The 21,550-nt window shown below is 48.0% G+C and overlaps 1 protein-coding gene across 3 annotated transcripts in view; it reads left to right on the top strand.

Moving 5' to 3' along the window:
• The first annotated feature begins 11,302 nt into the window (after nucleotides 1-11,302).
• IL11RA (interleukin 11 receptor subunit alpha) overlaps nucleotides 11,303-21,550 on the top strand; it is a 108,332-nt gene continuing 98,084 nt past the window's right edge. Inside the window, exon 1 of one of the 3 annotated variants that reach the window (XM_039361467.1) lies at nucleotides 11,303-11,630. The gene's annotated coding sequence lies outside the window, so the exon portion shown is untranslated. The remainder of the gene's footprint in view (nucleotides 11,631-21,550) is intronic. The other 2 variants (XM_039361469.1, XM_039361471.1) reach the window with 2 other exon arrangements.

The following is a 21,550-nucleotide window of genomic DNA, read 5'->3' as shown; positions in this document are numbered from 1 at the left end:
GAAGAAGAAGAGGAGGAGGAGGAGGAGGAGGAGGAGGAGGAGGAGGAGGAGGAGGAGGAGGAGGGGGGGGGGGAGGAGGAGAAGGAGGAGAAGAAGAAGAAGATGGAAGGGACCTTGGAGGTCTTCTAATCCAACCCCCTGCTCAGGCAGGAAACCCTGTACCATTTCAGACAAATGGCTGTCCAGTCTCTTCTTAAAAACTTCCAGTGTTGGAGCTTTCACCACTTCTGGAGGCAGGTTGTTCCATTGGTTAATTGTTCTAACTGTCAGGAAGTTTCTCCTTAGTTCTAGGTTGCTTCTCTCCTTGATCAGTTTCCATCCGTTGCTTCTTGTCCTGCCTTCAGGCGCTTTGGAGAATAGCTTGACTCCCTCTTCTTTGGGGCAGCCCCTGAGATATTGGAACACTGCTATCATGTTCCCCCTTGTCCTTCTCTTCATTAAACTAGACATACCCAATTCCAGCAACTTATATGTTTTAGCCTCCAGTCCCCTGATCATCTTTGTTGCTCTTCTCTGTGGGATCCTGCAAATGGCTGTGGGTGCAACTCGGTTGCCAAGTGGCAGAAGTGTCATCACATGACTGTACGGTGGGGAACCATCAGAACTTCAAAACTGGATCATAAGAAACCATCACCCCCAACATATGTCTGTCAGAACTTTGAACGGTCACTAAGCAATCGGCTGTAAGTCAAGGGCCACCTGGATAACAGACGTGGGGAACCTTCAGCATGCTAATGGTCTGTATGATGTGGCTGGATGAAAGTCTTCAGGACATCTACTTGCTGGTATTGGAAGCCGAAAAACAAAATCCTGGGAGAACTTGGTTGGACCAGAAGACCTCCAAGGTCCCTTCCAATTCTATTATTCTGCATCCTATAGACAGATTTATAGGAAGGACATAGAATGTAAGGAGCAGGAATATGGGAAAACCCAACACAGTGAAAGTTGAAATGAAATGATGAGAAATTGATGTCTGATCGGCCAACTCAATCACCTGAAATTGAGAGAATTGAGATGGACTGGGATGAGACACGTTCAGATTTCAGGACACAAAAAGCAAAGACAAAGCAGCTAGTATAACGCGGAAGGAAGGGCATAGCGAGAATACTCCTTGGCTGTTACGTAATCAGCCTAAATAATATTGATTAGATTTCGTAGAGAATCCTTTAATGTGATGATCATTCAAGCTTCTGGTTCAACCACCCCAGGCAGAAGGAGAGAAGCCCTACCAAGGTCACCTCAAAATCGACAGAACAGGCAAGCAAGGTGTGTGCTGCTCCCTGGAACGCCCAGGTGGAAATAGTCCACATTTTAAAATATTAAAATTAAAATATTAAAATGTTAATATTAATTACAAATCCATAGTTGCAATGAATGGCTTTTAGGATGTCACAATGGACTTATCCATTCAGTCACTCAGGGATTTTTTTTTTTTTCATTGCCAAGACTGTCCTCAAACAACTCTGTACATGGACATCTGCGGATGGACTGCAGGTGGTCCTCGACTTACGACCACAATTAAGCCCAAAATTTGTGTTGCTAAGTGATACATTTGTTAACTGAATTTTGCCCCATTATACAACCTCTTTTGCCCCAGCTTGGGCAGGGGGTTGGACTAGATGATCTACAAGGTCCCTTCCAGCTTTATTCTATTCTATTCTATTCTATTCTATTCTATTCTTCCATTCCACTCCATTCCATTCTCTATTCTATTCCATTCCATATTCCATTCCATATTCTATTCTATTCTATCCTATCCTATCCTATCCTATCCTATCCTATCCTATCCTATCCTATCCTATCCTATTTTTCTATTCTATTCTATTCTGTTCTGTTCTGTTCTGTTCTGTTCTGATCTATCACATCCTATCCTATCCTATTTTTCTATTCTATTCTATTCTATTCTATTCTATTCTATTCTATTCTATTCTATTCTATTCTATTCTATTCTATTCTATTCTTCCATTCCATTCCATTCCATTCCATTCTCTATTCTATTCCATTCCATATTCCATTCCATATTCCATTCCATATTCTATTCTATTCTATTCTATTCTATTCTATTCTATTCTATTCTATTCTATTCTATTCTATTCCATTCCATTCCATTCCATTCCATTCCAGCTGTTAAATGAATCACTGCAGTTGTTAAGTTAGCAACACGGCTGTTAAGTGAATCTGGCTTCCCCACTGACTTCGCTTGTCAGAAGTTCGCAAAAGGGGATCACGTGACCCCGGGACACTGCAACCATCATAAGTAGGAGTCAGTTGTCAAACATCTGAATTTTATCATATGGCCATGAGGATGCTGTAATGGTCCTAAGTGGGAAAACGGTCCTAAGTCACTTTTTTCAGTAATGTTGTCACTTTGACTGGTCACTAAACAAATGTTTGTAATGGTCAGTAAGTCTTCTGAATATGTTTGGATGAAACGGGTTGTAAAACTGAAGGGAGAACAATCAATACTCTCTGCTCTATTGCTGACACTCTTTTGAACTGCAAAAGTTCTGCAAGCTGTAATAATAAAACTCAAGAAGCAGAATGAAAAAAAATGGAATTAAAATAAATATAAAGAAGACCAGACTGAGAAAATGGTGTACCAGCCTCAAAATCAACAATGACAGACTCAGAATTGACAATTGACAATGGAATGATAGAAGAACTTTTTTCCTCCCAAGTCTCACCATCAGGAACCCACAAGAAATACGACTCAGACCAGCTTTTTGCTAGAGCAGCCCTGAAGGCCCTGGATAAGATGTTCAAATGCTCTGTTGAGTTTATATCCACAAAGAGCAGAAGATGCAAGATAGGAGCAAAGCTTTCGTACTTGGTGTTGGAGAAGACTCCTGAGGATATGGAAGACCACCAAGAAAACAAACCATGGATCATCGAACAAATCAACCCTGGAATTCTCACTTCAGGCCCAAATGGCCAGGCTCAAATTATCCTCCTTTGGACACCTTAGGCCAAAACCCAGCTCTCTCTGGAGAAGGGTCTGATGTTGGCGAAAATGGAAGGAAAAAGAAGAAGGCCACGACTAGCAACATGGAGGGAGTCTGTTATTGTGATGGTCCATGCATGTTCAGAAGACCTGAAGGTCAGGGTTGTGACAGGTTGTTCCAAAGAAGGTCTATCTACGTGGTCACTAAAAGTTGACTATCTGCCAACTTGATGGCATGTAATCAATCAACCTGAAGACCTACGTAGTCTGGGGACAGGTTGATCCAGAGAAGGTGTACCTATGTGGTCACTAAAGGTTGACTATCTGCCAACTTGATGGCATGTAATCAATCAATATGAAGACCTACGTAGTCGGGGGAACAGGTTCATCCAGAGAAGATCTACTTATGTGGTCACTAAAGGTTGACTATCTGCCAACTGGATAGCACATGATCAATCAATCAATACGAAGACCTAGTTCTCAGGCAAAGGCCATGATCCTGGGAAACTCGGAGCAAAAGAGAAGAAGACCAGAAGAAAGAGGATGGAATCAGTTGGAGTAGGGAGACCAGGTTAGGGACAGATCATCCTGGAAAAAGATGATAAGAGGAGAAGAGAGGAGAGGAGAGGAAAGGAGAGGAGAAGAGAGGAGAGGAGAAGAGAGGAGAGGAGAAGAGAGGAGGGAAGGGAGGGGAGGGGAGAGGACAGCAAAGGAGAGGGGGGAGGGGAGGGGAGAAGAGAGGAGAGGAAAGGGGAGGGAGAGGAGAGGGGAGGGGAGAGGGGAAGGGAGGGAAGGGGAGGGGAGGGGAGGGGAGAAGAGAGGAGAGGAAAGGGGAGGGGAGAGGAGAGGGGAGGGAGAGGGGAAGGGAGGGAAGGAGAGGGGAGGGGAGAGGGGAATGGAGGGGAGAGGAGAGGAGAGGAGAGGGGAGGGGAGAGGAGAGGAGAGGAGAGGGGAGAGGAGAGGGGAGGGGAGAGGAGAGGGGAAGGGAGGGGAGGGGAGAAGAGAGAAGAGGAAAGGGGAGGGGAGAGGGGAGAGGAGAGGAGAGGGAAGGGAAGGGAAGGGGAGAGGCGAGGGGAGGGGACAAGACAAGACAAGACAAGACAAGACAAGATAACCTTTATTGTCATGTTTTTATTGTGGGCACGACGGCACACATCAAAAATGAAATTTAGTTGCCTGTTCTCAAAGTGAAACAAAGTGAATCTATCTGCTGGTAGTCCTCAAGTTACAACCATTTGCTTAGCAACCTTCTGAAGTTGCAGCAGCACTGAAAAAAGGTGAATTGTGATTGATCCTCACACTTACGACACTACAGCATCCTCATGGGCTCATGATCAAAATTCAGGTACCCGGCAAGCGTTGCATGGTATTTCCAACAGTTGCAGTCTCCCAGGGTCATGTGATTCCTGCCTGCAACCTTCCCAGATGGCTTCAGACAAGGGGGGGGGGGAGAGACAGACTCACTTCTAGTCCAGTTCACTGGTCTGGAGTCAATGAACCATTGCAGTGAATCACGTTACCAACTATGGCCCCAAAAAAAGAAATTGTACAATTGAACTCTCTGGACCTTGCCTTGCTTAGCAATGGAAATTCTGGTCCCAATTGTGTCATACGTTGAGGATGCACTTAGTTGCTAAAAGCTGACAATGACGTGAAGGCTCTTAATGAACCTCTCAATCAATCGATCGATTGATTATATTGATTTCAGTGGAATTAAATGCAGGGACATTATTTGGAGCCAGATGGGACCAAGAGAAGTAGAATCACAGAATACAGAAGAACAGAGTTGGAAGGGACCCTGGAGGTCTTCTAGTCTAACCCCTGCTCAAGCAAAAGACCCTATACCAGCGGTGGCAAAACTTTTTGAGACCGAGTGTTCAAACTGCAACCCAAAACCCACTTATGTACCGCTGGGTGCCAGGTAGGCGTGGCCCACTGGGTGGGCGTGGCTATGGTCATGGCAGACTGGGTGGGTGTGGCCAGAGTGGGCATGGCCACCTCGATGTTGCTCGTGGGGAGGGACGCCTGTGGGGGCCGGGCAGGGTTGGGGGAGATCCAGGGTGTCTCTGGCAGGTGGGGCAGTGGGCAGGAAACTCATCCTGCAGGGTGAGGCGAGGCGAGGCAAGGCGAGGCAGGGCAGGGGTGCCTGCTGCCCGACACCATCAGCCCCGCATACAGAGGCCAGTGAGCGCATGGGGGCCAACAGTGCCCGTCAGTCTGCTGGCCCCACGACTGGCCACAGCCTGATGGCCTCTTGACCGGCACACTCTGGGGCTCTGCAGCCCACCGCCAGCAGTTCAGAGAAGCTGCCTCTGAACTGGACTGCTAGTCGACAGCTGAGGAGGCGATGCAGTGGGTCATGCCCAGGAAAAGGAGAGCATGCAAGGCCAGGAGGGATGGGACGGGGGGAGGGAAACCAGCCATGTTGGGATGCATCCGGCCACGTGGGACCTCGGCGAGTTAGCGGGTGGCTGGTTGAAGAGAGATGGTTGCCACCTCTGGGACATGGCATACGTGCCCACAGAGAGGGCTCTGTGCTGCCTGTGGCACGCGTGCCATAGGTTCGCCACTACCGCCCTATACCATTCCGGACAAACAGCTGTCCAGTGTCTTCTTGAAAACCACCAGTGATGGAGCACCCACAATTTCTGGAGGCAAGCTGTTCCACTGATTAATTAAAAGAGTAACAGAGTTGGAAGGGATTTTGGAGGTCTTCTAATCCAGTCCTCTGTTCAAGCAGGAAACCGTGTACCATTTCAGATCAATGGCTGTCCAATTCCTTCTTGAAAATCTCCAGTGATGCAGCACCCGTAAGTTCTGGAGGCAGGTTGTTCCACGGGTTAACTGTTGTCACCCGTCAGGGAATTCCTCCTTTGTTCCAGGTTGCTTCTCTCCTTGATTAGTTGCTTCTTGTCCTGCCTTCAGGTGCTTTGGAGAATAGGTTGACCCCCCCCCCTCTTCTTTGGGGCAGCCCCTCAAATGTTAGAAGGAGGAGGAAAGGCCAATCACAGCACTGCTGTTTGCCCATCCCACCTGCCCAGTCTGAAAGTGATACCTGTTTCCTCCTCCCCAAAAACCTTCTCAGGTGTCTTTGCTCTCCTCCTCTCCCTGCCACTTCCCTTTCTCCCCTCCCCCACCCCTTTTTTTTCTCTGCTTCTTCCAATTGTTGGGAGCAGCTTCCTGCTCCTCCGGCTGACAATTTTACAAGAGGCAGCCAAGCGGGATATACTGCTCTGCCCAAGATCAATGCAGCAAAAAAAAAAATAGCAGCACATTTTATGCTCCAGTTTATGGGGCTTTACGTGGAAATTAAATTACGGGGTGGCTATGCGGAGCTCTTGCTTTGCAGGACTGGGGGGGGGACGCTGGCTGATCTGGGAAGCTGAAGGGCACAAGGGAGGGCTGTGGAAACTGGGGAGGGGGGTGGCACACGGGGAGGGGTGGTCTTCCCAGAACAGGGGAGACACAGGGAGCTTCCGGGACCCCTGGTGCACTGGGAGAAAGGACAAGGAGAAAAAGGAGTTTCCTGCAGGACAAGCCTTTTTGCAAGGAAAGCAAATGGGATTTTGAATTTTGTGTTCCTTCCTTAGCTTAGCCTCCTGGAGATTGCCTGGACAAGTTTCTGCAATGTCCTTGGCAGGGTTTTCAAGAGGTATTTTGTCCCGGCCTTCTTCTACCTGGGGCTGAGAGTAGGGGGCTGGCCCCAAATCCCCCAGCTGTATTGGTGCCCAAGGAAAGATTGGGATGGCAGACAGTGGGAACAGCGGGCTAGCCCATTCCCCTTTTTAGCCCTTCCTCAGCGGGTCCTGCAATGCAGGAGGATGGGAAAGGGATGGAAAGGGGAGGGTCTTCTTTTTTTTTTTTTTTTTACAGTGAGGGTCTCTAAATGCTTCCGCTGCAAAGTCAGCATGTGGCAGGGGACGTAAGGTGCATGAACTCTGGAAGGCAGACAAGATTTAGAAGGAAAGGCCGGGTTTGAAAAGTCAGCAGGTTTATTTCCTGTAAATATAATTCATGTATTTGCCCTGTTTGCACAAATGTCCAAGGTTGTACAGCCTTTCCCTGGGAGCTGTTCCCGGTCTCAAGAAGGAAATTAATCTGGAAGGATCCAGATTAATCCAGATCCAGTCAAAATTACCACAGCACTGAACAAAGTGGCTTAGGGTCGTTTTTACCCTTACGACGGTTGCAGCGTCCCCAGGGTCACATGATCAAACTTCAGATGTTCGGCAACTGACTCCTATTTATGACGGTGGCAGCGTCCCGGAGTCACTTGATCGCGTTTGCAACCTTCCGACAAGCAAAGTCCACGGGGGAAGCTGGAGTCACTAAACAATCGTGTTGCTGACTTAATGTTTATTTACTGATCGTTCGAAGTTGCAAATGGCACTTATTTGCTGAATGGCCACAAATTTGCTTAACAGACTTAACTAATCGGTGATCATCCAGCGTTCACCTTGCAGGGGAGATGGACAGCATGAAAATTTAATGCAGTAAATGAATGTGAAATAAATGATTCGCTTAACAACTGCAGTGATTTGCTTAACAAGTGTGGTGTGAAAGGTCGTTTAACATGGGGCAAAACTTACTTAACGACTGTCTCGCTTAGAAACAGAAATGTTGGTCTCAATTGTCGTCGTATATCAAGGACCACCTACCTGAAGCCCCTACCTGAAAACAGCCAGGAAGTCATGTTACTTGAATGCTCGGGCCAAACTGTGGAATCAACACTGTTTCGAAGCCTCTGGGAGGCTGCCTGTTGCATGTGACTTACCCATAATATTTGCATGGCAATGTGTATAGCAGAATAGAATAGAATAGAATAGAATAGAATAGAATAGAATAGAATAGAATAGAATAGAATAAACAGGGAATGGAATAGAGCAGAACAGAACAGAGAGACGAGGGAATAGAATAGGATAGGATAGGATAGGATAGGATAGGATAGGATAGGATAGGATAGAATAGAATAGAATAGAATAGAAATTGAAATAATAGAATAGAATAGAAATTGAAAGAATAGAATAGAATAGAATAGAATAGAATAGAATAGAATAGAACAGAATAGAATAGAACTGTGGTGGCAAACCCTCTCTGTGGGCACCCGCGCCATCGCCCCAGTCCTAGGCCTTTAGCTGAGTTTTATAAAACCTTTTCACTTTAGGCCTCCGCCTCCGTGTGCAAAAAACAAACAAAAACAAGGTTCAATCAATCAATTTCAACTTGAGAGAAAAAAAAATCTTGCAAAGTTGGAATTGATTGACTGAACTTTTTAGTCCCACCCAGTCTGCCGTTACCACTGCAGCCATGCCCACTCAATGGGCCACACCCACCCAATGGGCCACGGCCACCCAGCATCCAACGATACATAAGTGGGTTTTGGGTTACAGTTTGGGCACTTGGTCTCTAAAAGGTTCGCCATCACTGGAATAGAATAAACAAGGAATGGAATAGAGCAGAACAGAACAGAGAGAAGAGGAAGGAATAGAATAGAATAGAATAGAATAGAATAGAATAGAATAGAATAGAATAGAATAGAATAGAATAAACAGGGAATGGAATAGAGCAGAGCAGAACAGAGAGAAGAGGGAATAGAATAGAATAGAATAGAATAGAATAGAATAGAATAGAATAGAATAGAATAGAATAGAATAGAATAGAATAGAATAGAATAGAATAGAATAAACGGAATGGAACAGAGCAGAGCAGAGCAGAACAGAGAGAAGAGGGAATAGATGGAATAGATGGAATGGAATGGAATGGAATAGAATAGAATAGAATAGAATAGAATAGAATAGAATAGAATAAACACATTTGGAAGGAACCTTGGAGGTCTTCTAGTCCACCCCCCCCTCAGATCAAACTCTGCAGCTCAGAGAGACCCCTACAAATTTAGGATCCTTAAGAGATACAGAACCAGTAATCCCATTTCATCCAGAATTATAAAACCATATATAGACCACCATATATACCTTGCTCAAGGAATCTCAAGGGAAGGTGATATATATTATAAAGGAAGCTGAACGGCGTGTTAAATGTGGTTGGCAGGCATTCGGCAAGCTAAGCACAATTTTCAAGAACAACTTCCCCTTATGCCTTAAGAAAAAAGTTTTCGATCCGTGTGTGCTACCTGCTCTAACATATGCCCGTGAAACATGGACACTAACCTCACAATCGATACAAAAGCTAGGAGTGTGGCGAAAGGGATATAGAAAGAGACACGCTTGGCATCTCAAGATAAGTTAGAAAGACCCACACATTGATTGGAAAATGATATTATTAAGAGAGTCAAAAGAACTGAAACGGAAATGGGCTGGTCCACATAGCAAGGAGAACTGAGGGCAGATGGACCAAGGCGGTCGTGGAATGGATCCCACTCGGTCAAAAGCGTCCACGAAAGAGACCATAAGCAAGATGGATGGAGGACATCAACCAAGATGTGAGGGCCCAACTGGCAAAAGAAAGCTCAGGACCATGTTATTGTAGATTTTGATGTTAAAGAAATTAATTTGATGTTGAATCTTATAACAGCTGCAAGATTATTGGTGGGGCAATATTGGAAGAAAAACTCACTGCCTACTTTGGAAGAATGGATACTTAAGGTGTCTAATTTAGCAGAAATGGCAAACATCTCCGCCTATTTGAAGGACCATTCACAAGAAAAATATCTTTCAGTTTGGAGAAGATGGACTGATTATATTCAAAAGAAATATGAGATTGAAAAGTATTGTCTTGCTTATGAGTAAATTTTAGATTATTATTAATAGTTTAATATGGTTGAACTTGTATTATTTTTAGTATTATGGTTTAATTATATTTTATTTTTGTTTTTAATTTGTTAATATTTATCTTGAAAAGGAGTTAAAGTATGTTATGGATTGTTTGATAGTATAGTTGGGTAATGTTAGTTAGATTATGTTTGTTTATTTGCAACACTATAACCAGCTCTGGGAAGTGGGGGAGGGGGGGGAGGGATTTGGGATATATTGTGTAAAATTTTTAAAAAACTTGTAATAAAACAAAAAAGAAAGCTCAGGACCTTAGGGGTTGGAAAACAGGCGGAAGAGGCCGTCATCCTGCGGTGGATGGACAATGGCTAAAATGATGATGATGATAAAACCGTGATTGTTTGCATTGCGCCTTTCAGCTATGGCCCAAGGAATTGGAATTGTGGAGGACAGCTGGGTCACCAGGTGGAGAAACGCAAAATATACATTTTATTTTAGTTGTGGTTCGCTCTGCAGACTTGTCGTAATGTAATTCCTGAATGTTTCGTTACCAAATGAGGTAACATAAATAAATAAATAAATAAACCCTTTATTATCAAAGTATAACACATATGCAGTGAAATTGGCTGAGCCTCCCTCTGTGCTCCCCCCCCCTCACCACAAACTTACGGTGACTACAAACCCCCAACTTATTTCACCCTGTGAACTCATTTGCACATCACCCCGGCCTCACGCCTCTGTCATGCATAAAGTTGTAAAGTTATGTCCCATTCAGAAGCCACATCAGCAGCAGCATTTTCTTGTCTTATTCTCTTTAGCTCCTAAATGTCCCGCTGATGACGTTACCTCGTTTGGCAACGAAACGTTCAGGAATGATGTTTGGAGAACAAACCAAAACTAAACATTTAAAACCAAAGCTACAAATATGCCTCTATACCACAGTGGTTCTCAACCTGTGGGTCGGGACCCCATTTGGGATCGAACGACCATTTCACGGGGGTCGCCAAACAACGCAGTCTGCCATTTTTTCCCCCTTTTCCTTAGCTGTGCTACTCCCTTTTATTCTATTGGCTTTTGAAAGCCAATAGAATAGACTCTCTTGAATAGAGTCTAATTCTATTGGCTTTCAAAAGCCAGTAGGAATTGTCCAGGCTGTCTCTGCCCTGCTGAGACCGCCAAAAGTCCCATTCTGCAAACGGTGCTGCACCAGTTGAGTAGTCCTCGACTTACGACCGGTTGAGTAGTCCTTGACTTACGACCAGTTGGGGGTCGCGGCATTAAAAAGGTTGAGAACCACTGCTCTATACATTTTATTATTTAAAACTCATTTCCTGTTTGCTGGAGCCCTGAAGACACAGATTTCCAAGTTAGGTTTTCGTACTGATGGTTCCTTCCCAGTCTGGCGCTCTCTGCTTTCCAGTCCCTGCCTCTTTCCCTACAATCCAGAGAAGGCATAGGAGAGCCAGGCTGAGATTGAGATGTTGGTTTGTTAAATGTATATGCCGCCTGCCGAGTACGGGGTGGTGGTGGTGGTCTCGGCCTGGAAAAATCGCACCGATATTGGGTCGCCGAGAGGGGCGGGGTGTGTGTGCAGAGGGGCCGGGAGGGGCAGCACCGCAGCTCCGGGACGGCGGGGGGGGCCCTGGGGACTCAGGCTGCACCCCTTCCCGAGATGCCGCCAGAAAAGGGGTGCAAAGAGGGAGGGGGCATCTCGTCGGCGGGATTCGCTTCGCGGGGCCCGGCGGGCTCTCCCCGGGAGCGTCTCCGGCAGGGCGGGGAAGCCGGTCCGAGCCAGCAGCCGGGCGAGCCCTTCCCCGGCGGGGCCCGGACCGGCGGCCCGATTGGCCGGGCGGGGGCGCGCCTCTCGCGCCGGGCAGCCCCCCCTCCTCCAGCGCCAGCGCGGCCGGACTCGGCTCCTGCGCCGGCCGGACAGCCTAGCCCGCCTCGCCCGGCCACAGGAGGTAAGAGGCGCCGCCGGGCTGCAGCCGAGCAACTTTCGCCCGGCTCCCCCGCCGCCCCGCTTGGCCCGAGCCGGAGCAGCGCGGGGCCGCGGCAGGGAGGCGCGGGGAGAGAAGCCTGGCCGCTCCCTGCAGGGCTCCGGGCGGGCGGGAGCAGCCGAGAGCGGCGGCGGGACGGGTCCGTGGCGGCTGTTTGGCGGGCTGGAGCGGCCGGCTGTGGCCTCGCTTTCCCCTGCAACGCGGGAAAAAGCGTTGCGGGAACTTTGCCGCTGGCACCTCTCGCCCGCCAGCTGCCACCCCGGCATTCCTTGCCTCCGCCTCCCCCCGGCGTTGCTCCAGCGGGTCGAGCCAGGCCAAGCCCTCCAGGCAGGGATCGAGCGGGCAGGGCTGCGGTTGGGGGAGCGAGCGGGACTCAGGACCGGGGGAGCCGCCGCTTTGAGGACTGCTCTAATGGGGGCAGCCGGAAGGGAGCTCGGGGAAGGGTCGTCAGAGGCTTCGGGAGCTGCGGGGCGCCCCCTCGGGTCCCCGCGACCCTCCTTGGGAGGCCCAAGGCGCCCAGGCGGGATTTGCACAAAGCCTTGCACAAACGGGCGTTGGGATGGGGCTGGCTGAGCGCGGGAGGGGTCTGCGAGGGAGGGGGGGAGATTCACAGGCCCCGGAGAATTCATGGCAGGAGGCGGCAGGGGCTGGTCTGGGCGGCTGATCTTGCAAAGTGTGTTTGTGGGTTACAAGCTGGTTTAAGGAGAGGCTGTTCCGGGTGTGCCAGCTCCCATTCTGGGTCTGGGTCAGAGGGTGCCAGGTTGCCAACCCAAGTGACAGGGAAGAAGTCGCTCTGCAGACCCCTGCAAGCCAAAGTGGAGTCCGGTCTGTTGGGGTGGTCTGGATGTCTTATGGGGTCCTCTCCTTGCACCACAACTTTAGTAGAACATACATACATATATACACATATACGCAGCAAATTGTACATAACGGTAGAACATCTCCTGCTCAAGCAAGGGGTTGGAGTAGAACAGAGGTCCCCAACCTTTTGGGCACCAGGGACCAGTTACATGGAGAGAGTTTTTGCCACAGACCAGAGGATGCGTGGTTTTGTGTGCTGCCTGTATCCTGCAATGGGGCTTTGCTTGTTTGTGCCGACCGATTGCTGGCATGCTGCGGCCCAGTACCGGTCCACGGACTGGGGGTTGGGGACCTCTGGATTAGAAAGTTCCTTCCAGCTCTGTTATTAATTCTGTAATATCTCATGGAATTATTGACTTCAGGGACAATTGCTTATCTCCCATGGAATAAATCTGAGCATGGACAGCCCTGTTCAAGATGTTTGCTTCTCTCTGATGTTTGCTGTCCTCCCCATCAGAATTGGTAGGAGGATCTAGCTCCATGCCCAGTTGATTGCAGGCAGACGTACGGCTACAATTCGGCCCAAAATTTCTGTTGCTAAGCAAGACAATTGTTAAGTGAGTTTTGCCCCAGTTCTTTCCTGCCACAGTTGCTAAGTAAATCACTGCAGTTGTTCAGTTAGCCATACGGTTGTTAAGTGAATCCAACTTCTTCGTTGACTTTGCTGGTCAGTAGTTCTCAAAAGGGGGTCACGGGACACTGCAACTGTCAGAAATATGAGTCAGTTCCCAAATGTCTGAATTTTAATTGTGGGACACTGGGGATGCTGCAAGGGCCGCAAATGTGCAAAATGATCGTAAGTCACTTTTTTTTCCAGTGCTTTCTAACTTCAAAAGGTCACTAAACGAATGGGTGTAAGTCAAGGCTGGCTGGAGAATTCTGGGAATTGAAGTCCACAGGTCTTAAAGTGGCCACGTTTGAGGACCCCTGCTGTAAAGGGTCATCTGGCAACACTTGGGAAATGTGCCTACTGGAACAGCCACTCTGAGATCGGATCGGCTCCTTCATCGCTGCTGCAAAACAAGGAAGATTTGGCCTTTTTCCCAATCTGGGGGTTGAGTTAGTTGAATTCATGGGTGCGGCGGATTGGTTGTTGATACGTTACCCTCAGTTGCCAGCTTTTTTATTTTTACTGGGCACATTTTTATGTGCTTGTTTTGATATGTGTGACAGAGGCCTTTTCAGTGGGAGAGTGCTTAGCTGCAGACACCCCACGAAGGATTCGTGGATTGAAAGTTGCAGGTCAAGGAAAGGCTTGTGAAGACTTTGTGAAGGGCTACTGGTGCCCAGATTTTGGACAAGGCATTCTTTCACCCCTGAGATGGGTGTGTCTGGAAGATGCCCGGCCTGGAGGGATTTTGCAAAAGGCTGCAAGAATCCTGTGATTCACGAGGCGCCCAAGGGTGAGGTCTTCCCTTGCCAGCTTGTCTTGTGTACAGCCAGTCGTGTCTCTGTGACCTTGGGCAGCGGCTGATGCCACACGCAATTGGGGGACTGTTGGCCTGGGGGTTTGGGCCCCCTTGTGCCTCACAGTGTCTTGAATGCAGAGTGGAGGCCACAGTGACCAGCCAGGAGTACCACTCAGTTGTGTCTTTGGGAATGTCCTCTTGAGCAGGGCTGTCCAACCTTGGCAACTTTAAGAACTGTGGACTTCAACTCCCAGAATTCCCCTTGGCAGCTTTAAGACTTGTGGACTTCAGCTCCCAGAATTCCCCTTGGCAGCTTTAATATGTGTGGACTTTAACTGCCAGAATTCCCCTTGGCAGCTTTAAGACCTGTGGACTTTAACTCCCAGAATTCCCCTTGGCAGCTTTAGGACTTGTGGACTTCAACTCCCAGAATTCCCCTTGGCAGCTTTAAGACTTGTGGACTTCAACTCCCAGAATTCACCTTGGCAGCTTTAAGACTTGTGGACTTTAACTCCCAGAATTCCCCTTGGCAGTTTTAAGACTTGTAGACTTCAACTCCCAGAATTCCCCAGCCAGCACGTCCTAGCTGGGGATTTCTGGGAGTTGAAGTCCACAAGTCTTAACGTGGCCAAGGTGGGAGACCCCTCCTCAAGAGGGCCAAAACTGGAGACTTCTTTGGATGTCAAAGAGGATGGCAGTGGTTAGTTGGTGATGTAGGGGGGGGGCATTCTTGAATGCGCCATTATGAAAGGCTTCTGCTTCCATGGCCATTGGATAGCAAAGGGGTGCTTTTTTGATCGGGAGTTGCGGCATTGACGCAACATCGTAAGTGTGAAAAACAGTCATAAGTCACTTTTTTCAGTGATGTTGTAACTTCAAACGTTGACTGTTGTAGGTCAAGGACTAGCTGTACATGCTCATGTGCTGGGGAGACTCGGTGTTCAGCGGCAGTTTACTATATCCGGGAAAAGGGGAGTAGTGGGCTTCATCCTGCTCTGTTGGTGGGCTTTCTAAGAATCTCTTAGGAGCCCCCAACCCTGTGATTTTTTTTGGGCGCATAACATGGGTGGCTTCACTGACTTGACTTTTTCTGACTTCACCCCGCTGACCCCACCCCCATCCTCCCTCCTAGCCACGGAAGTCAGATTTGAGGGGGGGGGGCTAGACATAAGTAGATGGACGGGGTGGGTGGAGAGAGGATTAAAGACCTATCTCTGCCAGTTGGCTTGGGGGGGGGCTTTATGTTGGGGGTGTCTGATAGATTAATATCAGTTGCCACCTTCCCCCTCCCCTCCGCTCATCCTACTCCATTTCCTCCCCATTCTGTAGCTATTGTAGTTTGTATTTTTATATATTTGTAGTATTTTATTGATACAGTTTTATTTGTAAAAATAATATCGTAAGCCGCACAGAGTTACCCTGTGGTGAGACAGGCAGCCAGTAAATTTGATAGATAAAATAAAGATTGTTGGTGATTCCTTCAACAGAGTTGGACCCTGGGCTCATTGGGGATTAAACTCAGAGAGGAATAGAATAGAATAGAATAGAATAGAATAGAATAGAATAGAGTAGAGTAGAGTAGAGTAGAGTAGAGTAGAGTAGAGTAGAGTAGAGTAGAGTAGAATAGAATAGAATAGAATAGAATAGAATAGAATAGAATAGAATAGAATAGAATAGAATAGAATAGAATAGAATAGAAATGTGGAGTGGAATGGAATAGAATGGAATGGAACGGAACAGAATAGAGCAGAGCTGGAAGGGACATTGGAGGTCTTCTAGTCCAGCCCCCTGCTCAACCAGGAGAACCTATACCGTCTCAGACAGGTGACTGTCCAGTCTCTTCTTAAAAACTTCCAGTGATGGAGCGCCCACGATTTCTGGAGGCAAGCTGTTCCACTGGTTAATTGTCCTCACTATCAGGAAGTTTCTCCTTAATTCCAGGTTGCTTCTCTCTTTGATCAGTTTCCAACCATTGTTTCTCGTCTTTCCCTCTGGTGCTCTGGTGAGCAACCTGGCCCCCTCTGCCTTGTGGCAGCCCCCCCCTCCCGATCAATTGGGGCGCTGCTATCATGTCTCCCCTATTTCTTCTTTTCTTGAAATAGAACAAAACTTGTGCCCAGGGCTGTTTGGTGAATATTCAGGAAGTGTGGAATCATTAAAAGTGCCTGCCAGACCCGACTTCTGGGCCTTCACACCTTTGTGCTTTTCCCCAGCCATTCCTCTCACCCCCACACCCGGCCTTTGGCTCTCTGGAGACAAATCAGAGTCTAGGGTGGGTTTTTCACAGATGTGGCCTCTGGCTGGAGTTTGGCCAGCCAATTCCAGCCACTTTAAAGTTTGCTGGCCTCTGCGGTGTGCAGACCTAAGCACCGAGCGCCTCCTGTAATCTGCCTTTCAGAGGCGACGCGGTGGGGATAATGGGTGGTGTCATCGGTCAATTATACCTTGAGCTCCTTGGGTCATTCCCGGGGTCCTTCCATTGCTGTGCGTGTTATTCTGTGATGGTGATGATTATCGTTATTCTGCTGCTTTGCATGTACGGGCACTCCTTGTCTTATGACCTTGAGTGAGCCCAAAATTTCTCTTGCGAAGGGAGACATTTGTTAAGTGAGTTTTGACCCATTTTACAACGGCCACCGCCCGTTAAGTGAATCACTGCAGTGGTTAAGTTGTTAATAACAAAGTTGTGAAGTGAATCTGGCTTCTCCGTTAACTTTGCTTGTCCGAAAGTCGCCAAAGGGGGTCACCCAGTCCCGGGATGCTGCGACAATCATAAATATGATGAGTCAGTTGCCAAGCGTCTGGATTTTGATCGCCTGGGGATGCTGCAACGGTCGTAAGTGTGAAAAATGGTCGCAAGTCACTTTTTTCCAGTGCTGTTATAGCTTCAAACAGCCACTAAATGAATTGTTGTAAGTTGAGGACTTACCTGTAACTGAGAGCTTCTGCACCCGAGACAAATTCCTTGTGTGTCTCATCACACTTGGCCAAATAAAGTGTTCAGTTGGGGTCTCCTGCTTGAGCAAGGAGGTGGGCTAGAAGACCTCCAAAGTCTCTGTTATTCTGTTCATTCAGTTCAGCTCAATTCCCCCGAAGACACTAGGGGCAGACATGTCAAACACAAGGCCCGGGGGCCGGATGCGGCCCGTGAAGTGGTTTCATGTGGCCCACGAAGCCATCCTGGAAACAGTGAGTGAACGGCCCCCGCTGCCTTGGTGATGGCCCAGGCTGGCTGGGAGCCAGTGTACAATTTGTGGTGGCCATCTATGCTGAAACCATTCAGTCTTAGCTCCACAAGGCCGTCTGGAACCACCGAGGAACCAGCCCCTGCCGCATTGGCCCCGTCCCCTGGATGCATGTTGGGGAGGTGTCACACTTTGTGAGGAATGAAGAAATGCACCATGGCCTGGAAGTGGCCAGCAAATGGCCCTCACCTACTTCACATATCCGGCTTGATGGGCTCCCGGGGAAGGGTTTTGGCAGGCAGCCAGATGCTCTCCTCACAGCGCCAAGAGCTGAGCCGGGTGGCGCAAATCTGATGAGAAGTGCAATGCTGCCTAGCCCCCAGCCTGCCCAGTTTCAGCAGGAAGCAAGGTGCAAAGCTGGCAAGCTTCGCACCGCCCGCTCAACCTCTTGGCACTGTGAGGAGAGCGCCCTGCTGCCGGCCAAAACCACACCCACTCCACTCCATTCACACCCACCCAGTAGGCCGCACCCACTCTGCCCCCCCCCACACACCCAGGGAAACCACAATGCTGATGCGGCCCTCAATGAAATTGAGTTTGATACCCCTGCACTAGGGTCTTTTACCCTGCATAGTGAACTTCACAGCCCGTCTTACCCTCCTCTTTGGGGTGCAGATATGGATCCGGTGGGCACTGAAGAGAGGGGGGCTGGGGGGGCCAAAAGAAAAGGGGGTTGCCTGGTGAGGTTTTTGGAAGTTGCCAGATGCAGCCGCTAAAAGGGTGAATTGAAGAATGGGGAGGGGGCCGGCCAAGTCTGGGCAGAAAGTGGTGAGTGGTGAGAGGTGGGGTCTCTTGGGGAGTAGAACCCATTTTCTTAGAAAGGGTCTGGCTTGAGGGGAGGGGCTTTCTCAGTCAGGAGAAAATCTGGGGGCTTGCATGAACCCCCCCACACACACACCAAAGGGCAGCTGAGGCGGCAGGCATGGGGTGGGGGTGGGCCGTTTGGGCTTTCTCTTGCGAAGCATGAATGAATCAAGGCATGAATGAACCATCCAGAGGGTGACTCAGCCTGCATCAGCACCGCTGCCCCCCCCCCACCCGTCCTCCCCTTCCCTCACTGCGGAACCTGAATCCTTTTGGAAGCGGCCCCTGTGGTGGCCCACAGCCTTATCGGAAGCCTTCCCGCCCCCGTGATTTACGGCCCATCTGTCGGCTGGCTGTCCTTCGCAGGAGCGTCCTTCAAGCAAGCGAGGGGACAAGCGCGGCTGAAGACACATTGCCAGGCCCAGCAGCCCTGCCTGTGTGGGAATGGCTGCAGAGGGACCCACTTGGGGGGGGGCGAGTGGGAGGGCATCAAGTGAAGGCCGGTGGGGGGGCTGTGGGTATAGACATGTGGGGAGAAGAACAGTGCAATGACTGGGGAGACATGAGAGATTGAAGAATGAGCCTGGCACAGCTGCCAATGTCATGGCAAATACAGAATACAGAAGGACAGAGTTGGAAGGGGTCTTGGAGGTCATCTAGTCCAACCCCCCACACAAGCAGGAGACCCTATACTATTTTAGACAAGTGGCTGTCCAGTCTCTTCTTGAAAGCCTCCAGTGTTGGAGCACCCACAACTTCTGGAGGGAAGCCGTTCCACTGTTTAATTAACCAAATGGCAGAGTTGGAAGGGGACCTTAGAGGTCTTCTAGTCCAACCCCCTGGTCTAGCAGGAGACCCTTCAGACAAAGGGCCTTCCAATCTCTTCTAGCATTTCTCTTGCTTCTGCCCCCCCCTCCCCTGCCCCCCTGCATAACTCAACAGGAAGCAGCTGCCAAACCAGGACGCATGAAGAAGACTATAATAATAATAATAATAATAATAATAATAATAATAATAATAATAATAATAAAGTTGAAAGGGACCTTGGAGGTCATCTAGTCCAACCCCCTGCTCAGGCAGGAAACCTTATACCATTTCAGACAAATGGCTGTCCAGTCTCTTCTTAAAAACTTCCACTGTTGGAGCATTCACCGCTTCCGGAGGCAGGTTGTTCCACTGGTTAATTGTTCTCACTGTCAGGACATTTCTCCTTAGTTCTGGGTTGCTTCTCTCTTTGGTTAGTTTCCATCTGTTGCTTCTTGTCCTGCCTTCAGGAGCCTTGGAAAATAGCTTGACTCCCTCTTCTTTGGGGCAGCCCCTGAGTTACTGGAACACTGCTATCATGCCCCCCTCGTCCTTCTCTTAAAAGAGGATTTTCCAGATGGCACATGCAGAGTTCCAACACTAAGCCGAATCAAAAAATGCCCATTCATGTATTTTCTTAAGTGGATGCAGTAAAAAATTCTAAGCCAGTCCTCGATTTACAACTATTCATTTAGTGACTGTTCAAAGTTACAACAACACTGAAGAAAGTGACGATCACTTTTCACCCTTAATGACCCTTGCATCACCCCCAGAGTCACGTGATCAAAATTCAGATGCTTGGCAACTGACTCGTATTTATGTCAGCTGTAGCATCCCGGGCTCATGTGATCCCCTTTTGTGACCTTCTGACAAAGGTCTGACAAAGTTAGTCACAACCATGTTACTAACTTAACAACTGCAGTGATTCACAACTGTGGCAAGAGAGATTGTAAAATGGGGCAAAACTCACTGAACAACAATAGAAATTTTTGGGCTCAATTGTGGTCATAAGTAGAGGACTTCCTGTATTTGTGCTACTGAATCAACAGAAATGGCTTTTGTACATCACCTGTTCTGAAATACCACCGTTTGATTTCAATGCTTTTATTTATTTGTTTGTTTATTTGTCTGTCTATCAAATCCGTATTCCTCCAGGCTCCCAGCACCAAGCACTAATGAAAGCACTAATTAGGTGAATCTCCCCCAAACCTCATATAGTTCTCTCACCCAAAACAACTTGCATTTGTGGGGGGGGGGGGAGAGACAATTTCTTTTAAGCAAAACATGACAAATTCTTTTGTTTTTATTTTTCCAAAATTATTCTCCTGTGCAAGTCTTCCCCTCTGAAGCGTTGGGGGAACTGCAAAATCAAAAAATCAGTAAGACTTTCTGCATTACCTGCTATTCTGCAGTGTTGGACGTTCCTGCATAAAATAAGGTGGTCCCACATTTGAAAACTGCTGAGCTGTCTGTGACATCGCTTGCAAGAGAGCAATAGGTGTTTATGGCATTTATGGCATGGGGCCATTTATCTGGATACGGCCTTTCTTCAAGGCTAATGCTGTTTTCCCCCCCCCCCCAGCCCATCTTGTGCTGTTTAGCAAGGGGGTTGATTGGGGTCTGAAGGACAGGACTGGTGTGTGTGGGGGGGGTACAGATTGTTCTCCTTTTATACTAAGAATGGCTTCTCCTTAAGGGTGCCACAGGGATCGGATCCTCTTTCTTTAAGGTTTTGATTAATGATTGGGGGGGGGAAAGCAGTGAAGTGGGTTCGTTTCATATTTTAAAATTCAGGGCACAGCTAATGTCTCAGAAGTCAGAAAGCAAATTCAGAGCTATCTCTGTTGGGAAAACAAACTGAAAATCACAGAGACATTTGCGTTTTGGAAACTCAAATCAATTGCTTAGTAGAGCCGGCTTAGTTATATAGTCTTAAAAAAAAGACCTTGTCATTTATCAGCTCTTTGAAATAGATTAGATTTTAAAAAAATGGAACTATTGTGGTAGGATGCATTGCAGGTAATCCTCAACTTAAAAAACATAAATGGTATAGGGTTTCCTGCCTGAGCAGGGGGTTGGACTAGATGACCTCCAAGGTCCCTTCCAACTTTATTATTGTTGTTGTTGTTAGTATTAGTGTTATTATTAATAGTGTTATTATTACTATTATTATTATATTGAGCCCCAAATTCATGATGCTAGGTGAGAAATTTCTTAGGTGAATTTTGTCTCATTTTGCAACCGTTCTTATTACAGTTGTTAAGTGAATCCTTGCAGCTTGTTAAGTTAGTAACAGAGTTGTTAACTGAAACTGGTTTCTCCGTCGATTTTGCTTGTCAGAAGTTCACAAAAGAGGATCACATGAACCCGGGACATGGCAACCGTCATAACTATGAATCAGTTGCCAAGCGTGTTAATTTTGGTCACGTGACCCTGGGGATGCTGCCATGGTCATAGGTGTGAAAAATGATCGTAAGTCACTTTTTTCAGTAGGGTTGTAACTTTGAAAGGTCACTAAAAGAACTGTTGTAAGTTGAGGACTATCTGTAATGGAATCCTTGATAGTCTGGCCTCTCTCCCCTCCCCAGTAATTTAGAAACTCAAACAGGGGGTCCCTCGCCCCACTTTTTGAGCTAAGCTGGTGTTTTCCTAAGAGCCGCTCCACACCTTTTCAAGGTCCTCTCCTTGTTCCATCCAAAAACAGAATTTGCTGGCAAACGGAATTAAGACCCAGGAAAGATGGAAAAATCTGTAATTGTCA

Source organism: Crotalus tigris, unplaced genomic scaffold (assembly GCF_016545835.1).
Source record: "Crotalus tigris isolate CLP2741 ecotype Arizona unplaced genomic scaffold, ASM1654583v1 scf7180000019276.598803, whole genome shotgun sequence".
Taxonomy (NCBI): Eukaryota; Metazoa; Chordata; class Lepidosauria; order Squamata; family Viperidae; genus Crotalus; species Crotalus tigris.
The sequence above is the reverse complement of the archived record's forward strand: the minus strand, read 5'-3'. Positions and strand labels throughout refer to the sequence as shown.